The 13,802-nt window shown below is 50.0% G+C and overlaps 1 protein-coding gene across 2 annotated transcripts in view; it reads left to right on the plus strand.

Moving 5' to 3' along the window:
* LOC126529991 (centaurin-gamma-1A-like) overlaps window positions 1-13,802 on the plus strand; it is a 277,071-nt gene that overhangs the window by 85,953 nt on the left and 177,316 nt on the right. The window contains exon 1 of one of the 2 annotated variants that reach the window (XM_055070172.1): window positions 269-369. The exons of the other annotated variant lie outside the window; for it this stretch is intronic. The gene's annotated coding sequence lies outside the window, so the exon portion shown is untranslated. Of the gene's footprint in view, window positions 1-268; window positions 370-13,802 lie in introns of those variants that run through there. 2 annotated transcript variants of the gene reach the window in all.

The following is a 13,802-nucleotide window of genomic DNA, read 5'->3' on the forward strand; positions in this document are numbered from 1 at the left end:
TTTCGAGGAAGTTTATACAGGCAAGTCTCTGAAGCAGGCAGAATCGGCAACAGCAAAGTCATCACGCATTTGTCCGCTTCTGTTGTACGGCGTACCGCTGATCTTATACATTAAGCAGGTTGTTTTGTTCGTTCTTGTGGAGAACAAGTCTCACTGTTTTTCTTTAGGAGTGTACATACGCCTGCTTTACGAGCCAATGTGACGTGTTGTGCTTAATTCTTGCGTTTTGTTTTGTTCTCTTTTTGCAGGTAAGGCACCCCTCCTTTGTGGGATCGTCGCATCGACTAGAGGTACCGTGCATGGGATTCTGTAATCCGCGCCGATCTGTGTACCAAGTCCACTGAGAGAAATTTAGAAAGCCGCTGGAAGGTGAGCACTCAGTTTGGTCGGAAGCGAGGAGTTATTTGAATGCACAATAACGCAGCAGCGTGTTTATTGGGCCGTGTGACATGAACACGTGACTCTCTCTGATGGTTAATGCCACTTCTTAACTTGTTCAAGGGTCTACCGTGTTACTACGAATACGTGTCTAATAACACGCCGACGGTCCCTAATTTTACGTAAACTTTACTAAACATGGTGCGTTCTGGGATTTTACGAATGTTTCGTCAAATTTTACGAGGAATAAGTTCTGCTTGCGAAAAAGTATCGCCCGTCGGTTGATGTGTGCCGACGGTGGAAGGCGCGTAGGTCGGCAGAATACGTGAATACTCGCTGACGCTCTCTCGCCAATATTTTCTTGTACGCTATGTACTCGCTCACGTGCACCAGCACTCGCTGACGCGCACTCACTCGCCCGCATGGTCGTTTCCACTCGCACTTCCCCGCAGCCACCGATTCGTGCTGACTGTTCGTCTCCACTTCAGTTCACCGGCGCTAGGCATGCATACTCACGTCCCCTGACACTCGCCGACAGTCGCATCGCACGTCCACTCAAGCTTACCGTTACTGCCTCTCGGTCGTACTCGCGTTGACGGGCACTCACTCCCGTTCGTACTCGTGCCCAGTCAAACAGACCGGCACTCGGTCATGTGGTCACGTCCGCTGGTGCCATTGGTCGCTCGCTAACGAGGGAAGAGCTAGTTTGAGCCGACGTACTGCTGCGAGTGAGCACGTCGGCCTATGGCGGACGGACACGAGAGCGTACGTTGCCTGCTTCGAACAAGTTTAGTCGCAGAAGTTCTCCAACCAGACGAAATAGGCCACATCAGAGTGGTGGTGGTGAAGACTTTATTTGTGTGGAGTTGCTGAAGAAACGTTGCTGTGATAAAAAAAAGAGAACTGTCTGTTGCTTGTCACTTTGTACTGTTCCACGTTTGGCTGCTGCCTGTGTGTGGCGCCTAAATGAAATCGCCGTTAAAATGAAGTGACGTTGTCCCCCTTCCCCCTTCCACTGTCTGTGTAGTACCCGCGGGAGTTTTGTGATCTTTTTATATGCTTGACAGGTGCGCAAAAAAGCAAATAAAGCGTAACTGTGCGTGCCAACTAAGACATACAAGTACGCGAATATCGTGTGCGAGAAATTGCACACGGAGGAGTTGTGTAAATATAACGTATAGTCTTGTAAACTTCACATCGGGTGTTTTGCAAACACCTAACCTCTGGGTCGTTCTTCTTCTGTTTTCTTTTTGTAACTATGAAAGCAGTGTTGCAGCCTTGCAATTCCTGCAGCCGGTGTCGTGGACCGAACACCCATATCTTCAATATCAACACCGCCCTTTGTTGCGTTATTCAAAGGAAGTCGACGACTCCTGCCTATACGCAGTGCCCCCAGAACGTCGCACTGAACGCACGCGAACTGAAATGTTTGCTCGCGTAGCTGCGGATATACGACACGCAATGTGCCATTCTCCGGACACACGGGGCAGCCGCTGTCGATCAGTGCAGCCAGCCCGTCGCCCGACAGTGTTTGCTCCTGCTGAGTTCTCTTCGCCACCGCACCCGCTATGCGCCTCTCTTTTTCTTTTTTTATTTCCAGCTCGCCGTGCAACGTATACCACCGCGTGTTCTTTCTGCCGATAATTCGACTGCACGCTCAGCAATAGACTAGTTCGCTTAACTAGTTATTGATACGTATGACCCACGGCTCTCCCCCTTCTTTCTTCTTTGCGCGTGTGTTATCCAAGCGTTCGATCATTGTAACTCTCTGCTCTATGTATACCCGACGCGAAAGGACAACTCGGATTAGAAAAAGTGGATATCACGCCCCGGGATTAGCTGCAAAAGTTGCGAGAAAAAAACGTAGGGCGCCGAAATTCCGGTTAACAGGCACTGTTGTTCCGCTTACTTCTTTAAAGAAAACGTTGTTTTATGCATGAACTCACAAAATTAACTGGAACGCCAGTGCATTTCGTCGGACACTTTGGAAAGGAATATATCGAAACTGGTGTAGTCCTGAGAAACCGTTCCAAGTGGATATGCCTTGCGAACTCGCCGGATCCAAATAGTACATTGAAATATGTGTTCTAAATAATTAATTAATTAATAGCTTATTCAGCGCAATTGTGTTAATTATTCAATTGGACTTCCTGTACAGTGCAGCAGACGCTTGTCTGCTCCGGACCACCGTTAGGTGCGCTTTGCTCCTCGAAGAGTCAGGGCGTGTGTCGAGCGAACTCCTGAACAAACACTTTGCAATGCGGTGAACGCGGTTTAAGTCGTGCATCCGGTGAACGCGGTTTAAGTCGTGCATCCGGAACTTCAAAGAAGTGCGTCGTAATGTCAACACAGCTCGCTCGTATTTACCCCTAAATCGCCACTGTTCTTTAGCGCATGCATCCTCCTTGGCGCATGCCTGCGTATACTGTGTGGCCTGTGCTTGGCCAATAAGCACTGTTGGCACTTGGCAGTCAAGCGCCGCGTTTGTGTTCCCTTCCCTCGTGTCCTCGTTGATGTACGTTGCGCCGATCGGTTGCCATTTATTATGCCAACTCGGCCGAGTCTTCGCTCTAGGCGCGTGTGTTTAGACGCATCTCGACACGTCCTAACTAAATGGCGAGGGCAGCCCCAGACTCTGAGCGAACGCGAGTGCGTTTCTTGGTCGATCGGTCTTTAAGGGGAAGGCTAGCTTGGGGCCAACTCCGATTTCCCTATCGATACGCGCGCAGAATGCAGAAACGCTATCACGAGACAAACACTTGTACGATTTGAATAAAATTTGTTGCATCTGAAAGAGAGAGTTAAATGCTGTAGCAACGCTAAGAAACACAGTTTTGCTTAGGACCTCATACTTTTTAGAGAAATTTGTCTAAAATTGACTAGTTAAGAAAAAGAAAATAACAATAGAATCACGAAGTTTACGAAACTGTGGCTGTGAACCAAAAAGATGCCTCAGTTGTGTCGAGTGCACCTGTTAGAGCATCTAATGCGGACCGATTTTAAATGTGAATTAACAGCTTACGTCACGTTGCTACAATGCTTAGTCGGGTTTGGCAACAAGTCCTGCTCACAAGTTAACGTTATCTTTTCAGAGCGATGTGTATAATATGTCAGTTTTGTCTGCTTTGGATGACTCAATAGGTGCACTTTACGGAATTGTGATGTCGTTTTTATTGCTGAGTTACAGGTTTGTGAACCTGGCGCTCCAGTACTTTTTTCTTATTTCAAGAATCTTCTTTTCTCTCTTAAAGAGATTTATGTCATCATTGAAGGTCCATTTCCTGCAGTTACTAGATTTTAACTTCGTTTGAATGAATTTCATCAAGATGGCTGCAGTGGTTACCAACAAGAAACGATTTCTCCTTGCCCATGTATTAGATACGAGCTACCGAGCTAAAGCGTCCTCTAAATGCGGCCATCAATCAGAACGACAGAGCTTACTCGCACTCTCCGTGCGATATCTCGTTCGCCGGGCTTAGTTCGCTTTCTTTCTTTCCCCGTGCACTCCCACTTTTTTTCTCATTTACCAAATTAGGCCGAAGTGCGATCCATCACAAAGCGTTAACTCTCCCTCTGTTGCTCTCTCATTCACCTGAGGGAGAGTAGAATCGACACAACAGGTGGTCTCGAGCGTATCGCGATTTCACCGCGTCGCATCAGTAGTCGAAATTTCGCTCTCGTATTTCGCTCCGCCGGGTTCCGCCCGTGCGCACGCTGCCCGGAAGCCTTCGGTGTCGTGCGGGTAAGTGCGCTTTCCGTCGTTTCGTACTCGTGGCAATTGCTCTAGGAGCCGTACTTCCCTTGGCGCGCTGGTATATCGAGCGACGGATCACTGCATGTATCTGTACGTGGGAGGCGGCGGTCAGAAGCTTTGCATATCCGCCTCGTATCTGGTTGCGCAGTACATTAAACCCAATCTGCAATATACTGCCGTATTACCCTAACGAACATGGGTCACTTCAATGTAGACGTTTTTGTGTTGGTGCCGAGTTGGCATGGGAAAATAGTGAAATGCCGACGCCTTAGCAACCAGTTCACTCTAGCGTAACTGAGATTTGAAGTTGCACACGGCGCAATACTTAGTACTGTCGTCTGCGACGTACGCACAGTTACTTTCTTTCCCAAATCGTGCGCGAGTAGTCGAAAACGGGTTGCACAGCACTGTGCAAATGGAGACTTTTGTTCGCGATCCAACGCAGGCCGCTTAGGAGTTTACGACGTCTTCAGCGCGATCTCCCGCCGGCGATATATTCCCAAAGCCACGTATTTTGTAGCCTCGGAGCGCCTGTGTACGCGAGAACTCGAAGGGAGGCCAATTCCCACGTCGCCACAGAAACGGCCGCTCGCGCAGCTCGACGACAGCTAACCCACAACACACTGCGCCTCACGGAGCGCACGTGCCGCGAGATTGAGACGAATGGTAAGTGATTCCGTGTTCGATTTGTCACGGGAACACCGAAAAGAGGAGAAGAAGAAGAACGGGGGCGGCTGGCGACTGGCTCCGTTTCGGGCGCGAAGCACCGACCCGTGGTGGGAGTTTCGTCGTCAGGCGTGCAGGGCTGCCCGTTCCCGCGCTTTTGTACTTCTTCTTCTTCATTCTCGTTCTGCAAGGCAGAGGTCCCAGACAGCCCATCGCGGCTGACGGTGCCGCCCACGGTTGAACGCCAGACACACCGCGGAAATGACACACATCGCCGCAACGCGACCGATGTGTGTTCGACGCTCGCGTGTGTGTGTACGCGCCGTTCTCCGCGGGAGGGGATTGTTTGGACAGGCGGTAGAAGAAGAGCTCTCGGGGGCGCGCCCCCTCGGGATGACATTGCGCGGTTGAGCGAACCACGCGCAGGCTTTGCCCCCTTCTGGCCCATGCGGCTGGGTCCAGGGGCTGCCCAGAAACAATTGAAGAGCGCGCCTATAGTTGCCGTCGGGGAGCGATCCCCCGAGCTCGTCCTTTCGGAAATCGAAGATCAACACGCCTCGCGAAGGCGCGAGAGAAAAAAAGAAAATTGTGGGCGACTGGGAGGCGGTTGGAACGCGGGGCTTTCCGACAGCGGCGGCGAGGGATTGCCCCGATTTACACGGGAGGGCCGAAAGGGAGGCGCCCAGCTCTGCCGAACGAAATGTGGCTTAAGTCACGCGCGGAAAGGCTGTTGTGGAAGTCGTTATATAAAGTCCTTCCGTGGGCCGGAGAAGTATAAAAGGAAAGAAGGAAACGGGGTGAGGGTGGTTTGTAAGCCGTGATTTTGTCGAGAGGGAGAGCGGGGTACTTTGTCGAGCGCCCCGACGAGCTCCTTTCCGCAGGAAGCGCTTACGGATGTCGAGACCCGATATCGATTCTGGGCGCCGCTGCTCCTGTTTTCTGTTGAACGACGTAGCAGACGAGTTGTTTTTCAAGCTCGCGTGCCTGGGCGGAGGCCGACCGAGCGGCGTTTATCCGTCGCCCCTTCCGTGCGCGTCGTGTATACAGGCGCGCCGAACGGTGGTTGCTTCCTTCTCCGCGCATCATCTGTTACGAGCAAATGTGTGCGCTTGCCCGTCTGAAATCGGAGGCGGCGATTGCGCTCTCTGTTCGCCCGTCTAAGAGACAGTGGTTGTTGTCGCTTGTTCGTGCATATATCCACCGTTATTTCGTGCGCGCGACATCGCTTACTTCTCGCTAACGTCGGGGTGACAGCACGAGGTCTTTTCTTACGCGGTGATGCATATATAACTTATAAGCTTTTCCCACAAGTTCATGAAAAAAATGCGTTCTAGAAAGCTTTCCTTTTCCCGTATGCGCTGTCGTGCCTGTTCCTGTTCGATTCTCAGGGAACGTGTAGGAAATGAAAAGAAATAAATAACAAATTATTCCCTCTGGCTTCGTTTCGAAAGTCACGTGCTGTGAGGCAGGGTAACGAAAGTATACGCGGACTGCACGGTGCAGACGCTTCTGCTAAGCGTGTTTCTGCAGCCCATGTCGCCACGTCGTCTCGTATCCGGTGCGGACGCGTTTCTTCTCGGAACGCGTGCGCGGCTGCATTGAGGCGGGTTCGGACTCGTGCGAAAGGTTTCGTAACGAGCCGATCCGCATGCTGATCCGGATTAGGCGGCGGCTTCTGTCTCTCCTGCTGCCGCATACGTCGCGGGAACAGACGCGGAGAAGCCGCTGAGTTGTGCGAGAAAGCGAGTAGAAAACAATGTGCGTGGGAACGGATGCGGTCTCTTCTCTCACCGAGGCATATCTTGGTGGGCACTTGGTGCGTTTCGGTGAGGGTCATCGACTGCGCGTTTGAACCCAAACCGCGTAAGGAAACACGGAGAGGAGGGAGGAGCACAAACTGCCGCGTGAGCTTTACGTCAGCTTCGCGTCAGGGCACATGCATCGGTGCACCTTGCGGTGCCCTCGCACTGACAGAAGGAGAAACAAAACACGCAAGTCGACGCCATGCGGAGTGCGCTCGACCTCTGAGCGGTAGGGCGATAACGAGCCATTACTCGCACAGCTGGGCACTCCCCCTCTTCGCAGTGGGATATAAGCCACCATTAGATTACGTATTTTACTTTTTAATCGCTGAAAGAAGGTGCTACGTTTCTTTTCCATGGTTTGTTTTCAAACAGGAAGAACCTGCAATTTTCAGGGAGTATATCGGCTCTGGAACGATTCAGGGAAAGGACGGGGTATTTTCATTCCGGTGTAGCTTTGAACGAGGGAAATTGATAGCTACGGCGCTTGATCGCGAATCTAGTGGTGTGCCATAAAGAAGCGTAATTTTGCACTGAACTTATGCAGTCCGGAAATAATGGTGCATTTTTGTTGCCGACTCTGTGTGTGCGAGCCTATCTGGATGGTTGGGATATCATAAAGCGCACGATTGGATAAATCTGACATTACGCTGCAGCTTAGTGGCAGTACTTATTGAAAATTGTGCACTGGCTCGCTGTGAACCGCCAATATTTCCTTGCGCCGGAACCTCCAGTGTGATAAGCCTGCCGGAAATTTCCGCTAGAAAGCAGTCCGAGAAACCCTGGAAAAGACCGGGGAATTTCAAAATCCCGACGCAGTTGACGCCCTGGTTTGTATGCGCAGTCAGTCACGCTAACGGCGATCTCTCTAGTACTTTCCGCAGGAAGGAGGCCGACAGAAGTCCAGACGTACCGCAGTGCTCGTCTGCCCAGAAACTGTCCTCGCGCATCTCTTCCCGCGAAGCTCTTGGGCGCGCTGTACTTCGAGGCGCCGACGTGGGGCCCCCCTTCCGAACGCGAATCGCTCTGATGAGGGTGAGGCGTTGGAGAGAGACAGAGAGAGAGAAAGAGAGAGGCGAGCTGCGGCGGACAGAGTATTGGCGGGCGCTTATCTCTTGCGCGCTCGGTCGATTCGCGAGCACGCTCCGGTGGAGGGCTTGCTCGACTCGAGCTCTGCTGTGCGTCCTTCCTTGCCTTGCCCCGTGTATGTATATTTGTATAGGAACGCGTACTGCCATGTCCTGCGCGCGCGATGTTCTCGCTTCTCCCGCAACTCTCGGTCGTCTCGATCCTTATTGCCGTCGGAGCTGCGCAAACGTGCACCGTTATGGGGCAACGCCAAATCGTTTTTGACGTGTCATCTTTCCTAAACCACGATGCCATCTATATCGCGGGAACAAAAGGCCCGATATTACTGCATTGATTAGAGGAATAGATTGGTTTCGCGGAGGCCGTGTAGTTGCGTGGACCAGCTGCTCTATTAGAGGAATGTGAAGAGAGAGTGCCAATGGATGGGAAACGTGTAGTTGAGAAAGGCGTTGATTAGTAGTAGCTAGCTGTCGGGATGAGGCTTGGAAATTTGCAGGCATAGAATATATATCTAGTCGTCTGGCGCGAGACTTACGGAGACCGATTGCAGAGGCCTGCCTTCGATCGCACTACAGTGAACATGAAATAGGCTGATGATTATGAAGATTATGGAAAATGTCTACTATAAACCTCCGTTTCTTGAACTCCGCGCCGTAGTCTCGGCGCCGGTATACGTCACTGTGACATCCTGTGGTTCCGAAAGTTTTTTTTTTTCGTATTTTTGACCGTTAAGCCAAAAAAAGAACAGAAGCCAAAATTTGCGGGTTTTTCGATTTCGTTAGAATGCGATGTATTCGTTCGTTACCGATAAACTAACCAAACTTGAGCAGACGCCGTCGAAATCCGTGACGTCAAGGGGACCGACGTAGAAACTTAATGGTGGCGTGTACGGGCTTTATGCACTGCAGTCTCGGGCTTTCGCATCTTTTCCGGCTTGCCGTGCAAGCCTCTTCACGCGGTGGCCGTTTCTGTATTGCGAAAGTGCAATTCCCTAGTAGACCTTTGCGTAACGTTTCTCATTCGTGTCCTTATGAACTTGGCGTCCCCCAGTGGCGCGAATAAGGGGACCGTCCCCTGCTGACCGATACGCACTCGAGGTAATGAAATCGGACCGCGCCTTCTCCTCTTGTGACTGCCGCGCATCGGCACCGCCCCAGTCGACAAGCATGCTCGACTGTGTCGGACTGTTTCGCATTTGTTCGGCGGCCTCCCTTGTAGATGTGACGGTCATCGATTGATTTGGACGCATGCAGCTCTCAGACTGGTTTATCCGCAGCTGCAGTGACCGCAACAAGGCACGGTTCTGCTTAAATACGTTTACATCCCCCGTCTTGCGAAGTGCCTTGTCCTTTAATTTTTCCTGTGTCAATCTGGACCGATGGATGAAAGCACCGAAGTTCCCCCCACTTGGTAGCGTAGTGTGCTCGCCAGTTCATCCATGCCGGAGGGGAAATGGAGCGAGTACGCACGACATTCGTAAACATTTTTTTTGGTTCGGTTTATTTCGAGTTTATTTGCGTCACTGTGAGCCCTTGTGATATATTAGTGCCGCGCATAGCGGCGGGGTCTTCCTGTTTTAGTTCTTCTGGAGATTGCCGAGTGACATATTTAATGTTATCCACAAACACACGCACGCACACACACCCGCACGCACGCACGCACGCACGCACGCACGCACGCACGCACGCACACACACACATGCACTGAATTCCTAAATTTTGAAGAACCAATATTGCCTTATTCTGCAAAAGAAGACGTAGGACGAAAGCAATACACTGCGTACGCTGTTATCAGTTGTTCGCAGCGGATTGCACTACGTCGAAAATTCGCATGCTTGTTGTGTGTAAGAATGGCCCTGCCGCTCAGCGCCGCGTTTTTGCAAGATATACAGTTATTGGTACCTCGTTCGAAGTAAACCTATGGAGAGTGGTTAGGGGGTTAATATCCGGTGGCTAGGTAGGTAGCACCGATTTAAAAAGAAAGTGCTTTGCGGAGCTCACGGGACTCGTATTCGTGCACTCTGATTTGGAACGGTGATGTCTCTTAACTAGCGAGCCACAATCCGACGTGATCTATAGACCACAAACGCCACGTCTTCGTCATACAGGCAGTCTGTCCGATGTTTCAAATTCCGGATATACTACTCGACAATGAATATACTACTTGACATTCGATTTCCCTAAGCATTTGGTCGTAGCCGCATGCACGGTTCTACCGCAATTATTGCAGCCTGCCAACGTGGAAAAGGGACGACGTGTTCGCCCGCCGGCCACTTCAATGACTCGTTGAGACCATTAGAGTGGGGCTTGTTGGTCCTTATACACGAAAAGAGCACAAGAATCTCACGAGGACGAAGGGGCGCACAAAACAAACACACACCGCTGTACTTTAACCATTAAATACTGAGGTCTTGTACACGCGCCTAAACCACGATCTGACGATGAGGCACGCCCTAGTGGGGGATTCTGCACTAATCTTCACCACCCGGGGTTCTTTAAGGCGTACGTAAATCTATGTGCGCGAGCGTTCTTGCATTTCGCGCCCATCGAAATGTGGCCGCGGTCGAACCCGCGACCTCAAGCTCAGTGGCGCAACGCCGTAGCCACTGAGCTACTGCGGAGTGTGCCGCAGTAGCCCATAGTGGAATGAATTTATGACGTTAATCTTACGTAGCTTGCTGCCATTCGAGTGTATATAGAGAACTCGGTCGTTGGGCTGTGCTCGTAGCTGACTTGAGATTGTAGATTCGGTTTCTGCTAAAGTTTGCTCGGTTGGTGCAGCTCACCAATTTTATATCGCCGCTTTACGCTCGCACGGAAAACCGGGAATTCTCGGGGATTCGGATAGTCTAGAAATGCTCGGGGAAAACGCGGGGAAAACTCGTGGAAGTTGTGCTTCTATCAGGGAAAATTAGCTATAATTTTGTTGAAAGCGAGCGAAAGTCGCGGTAATGCTGGCACGAGTAGCAGAGAGGAAACGTAACTAACCCACTTTGACGCCATGTCATCGGCTGGAGAAGTTGCCAGTGTACAGTCAACGACCGATTTTGCCCACATGCTTGATAAGTCGGACGGCTTCGTGGCACCACCACCTATACGTACCCCGTAGAGTCAATGTAAAAGAACATCTGAAATTTCGGACGCGAAAACTCTTCGCCGTCTGATTTTTCGGACTTTTGGCCTTGATCGCAGGTCCGAAACGGCATTAATCAAAGCCACCCACGCCGCCATTTTGATTATCCCGCCGCCTCGAACCGGCGCTCTCGCACGCAGATCCGCTGGCAGCCGTAGCCACCACCGCGACAACGCGAGGCCCAACTGCTTCGACGTTTACTATAAAGGTTATTGCCGTTCGGTGCCGTGTTTTCATTGAAAGAATTCACCGCTGTCAGCAATGGCACCGGCTCTGTCTCTGTAATTTGGCTTCGAAGCTTAGAAAGCAGGGCGCGTTGCATAATGTCGGTTCTCAAAAGGCAGCTTCGCCTCAGCACAGCAATGTTACGCAGTCAAGCCTGCGAGAAGTATTGCGGTGAAGCTTAACAAGCGTGGGAAGGGGCAATTGTCGCGGGACACAGTGTGTATTCCCTAATTATACACGCGTGCACACGCCGTCTCCTGTCACAGTACGAGCACCGAAATGCCTAATAAGTGTACTGGCAGGCCTTCCGAGCATTTTTTGACGAACCTGTGGCGATTTGAGCTCTTGGGAGCAGTTGAGTTCCCAACAGCTCTTGAGCTCTTGGGTACACATGCATTTATATTTTTGGACGTTTTCGCGCCACCTAGAGTCCAAAAAATCGGACATTGACTACAACTGATCAAGAGGATGCTTCAAATGGCTTGGGAGGGGGGGGGGGGGGGGCGCGAGCGGCGGTGCGAGGACGAGAACAGAAAGGACCGACGCAGTGAGGAATGATTGGGAAATGAACTGTGCTGCGTCTTCTTTAAAGGCGCCTGAGCTCAAAAACCGAAGTGTTGGCTTACGCCAAGATGCAGGTGACCCTCATCCGAACCAAAATAAACTGTTTAAAGCAGTGAAACGCAACACTGGGGCATTGTACGCAGGCTTGAGAGTATGTCGGGACAGTTGAGCTTGACTTTCCAGCTGCTGAGAGACCCACTTCTGACAAATTTGGGCCTAATACGAACGAGCTTGCTATCAATTCAGAGAAATAGCTCATTTTCGAAAATATTTCCTTCCGCATGCATATCTTTTTATTGCAACTCTATTTGCAACGGGCTTCACCATTTTCCTTTTCGAATATATTTTATTCGCTGTGCATTTCACTAACCCATCCCGTCAGTTTTTTTTTTTTTTTTGGAATAAAGTAAGCACTACTTCTTCCTATTCAAACTGGATTTTATTTTTTAACATGCTTACTAGAGAGTGACAACATCAGGTGACATGGTGTCAGCCCGTCTTGACATAAGACAAAGTTCTGTGTCACTCAGGGAATTTCGCAACGGCACTCAGGGAAAACCTGGAAAACTCAGAGGATTTGATAATGTCAACTTGGTAGACACGCTGTCGTGTTATTTGGGACCACTGGGTAGCTCCTCTTGTGTGGCCTCGACACAGCCACAAAAGGTGGCGAGCGTACGTTGAAGACCACTTAGGACACTTCTCAGTCTTGAGGAGGTAGGCCCGAATAGCTCATAAAGAATGTTACACGCAGTGTTGGAGGAAATTTACACTCCACGCGGCAAAAAAAAAAAGGGGGGGGGGGAGGGGGAACCAGTCGAAACTATGAATTTACTACATAATGTTGAAAAGGCGACAGCAACTAAGAGAGACAAAAGAAAAGAAATTGCATATTTTTTATTAGGCACGACAATGATTCTGCTTCGTAGTTCCCTCGTTCGTTGTGCCATTATTTTAACGCGCCCTTACATTCACAGAAATTCGCTTTTTGTGGTTAAATATACCCCTCTCCGGTGACACACAGCGCACCGGCGAATTCTGCTTTCGACTACGCAGACCACGGAGAGTTCTCTGCCCCTTTCGAAACTAGCGCCGAAGCGGGACGGCGAAACGCAGTTTTGCGAGCTTGCTCGTATGGCTGCGCCCCCTGCCTGCGAAAGCGTAAGGTCTTTGTGGTTTGGCCGGCTGCGAAGAGGTGGCGCCAGTGGGCTGGTCGGCTGGATCGTTGGTTGGGCCGTCGTCTAAACGTTGGGGTGTGCGAATAATCGAAAATTCCAATGCGAATAGAATAAATAGTCTGCGCTATTCGATTCGTAATCGCTACGAGATTCACCGTTCGAAGTTGACGAACGTCTGTTTCTTTCGAAATATGCGCAGTATGGGGAATTGGATGATCTAGGCAACAAACGCCACGTCTTCGTCTATGTTCGAATGTCTTCGAATGTTCCAATGCTGCGAATTCTGAATCTAGGAGAATGCAGGTAGATAGAGCGAACGACAGAAGTGAGGACTGTTCCGAATTATTCTGCTGCAAGAGAGCTATGGTGACTGTACAGGCGAAACCAGTGCTGAGGATGACAACGCCTTCCTTTGAATATTTATTTTAATAATTTTAATATTGTTCATTTTTTCCCGCAGTGTCACCACGTCTGCGTTCATCAATGACAATGTGCGGTGCCATAATGTCGCATTTCTTGCCTTCAACGAGCACATCACTGTACGTGCATCTGGTGACGTGATTTCCTAAGAGGAAGCTTTAGCTCGGGTGCTCCTATCCAGATACATGTAAAAGGAGAATTCGTTTTTCACGGCAAGCACTGCACCAAATTTGACGATCTTTGTTGCATTTAAAAGACAAACTTAAGATCTAGTGAGTGTTGGTTTCCAATTTTTTATATAGGTCGTCAGCTTTTTATTAAAAATTGGCAAAAATCACGAATTTTAAGGAAACGAAACTATCAAGTTTACAACTCTGTAACGCAGCAATGAAAAATGGTATCGCAATTCTGTGGATTGCATCTAACAGTACATCTAAAGCGGACAAAATTTATATGTTAACATAAATCCTAAAAAAATTATTAATATGGAAATAGAGCTTTTGAGGAAACCTTGTACACAAAGTAAGAAATTCACGTAATATACAAATTCACATATCAAGTTTGTCCACTTTGAATGATCCAATGGCTGCCGTT

This window comes from Dermacentor andersoni, chromosome 5 (genome assembly GCF_023375885.2).
Source record: "Dermacentor andersoni chromosome 5, qqDerAnde1_hic_scaffold, whole genome shotgun sequence".
Classification (NCBI taxonomy): Eukaryota; Metazoa; Arthropoda; class Arachnida; order Ixodida; family Ixodidae; genus Dermacentor; species Dermacentor andersoni.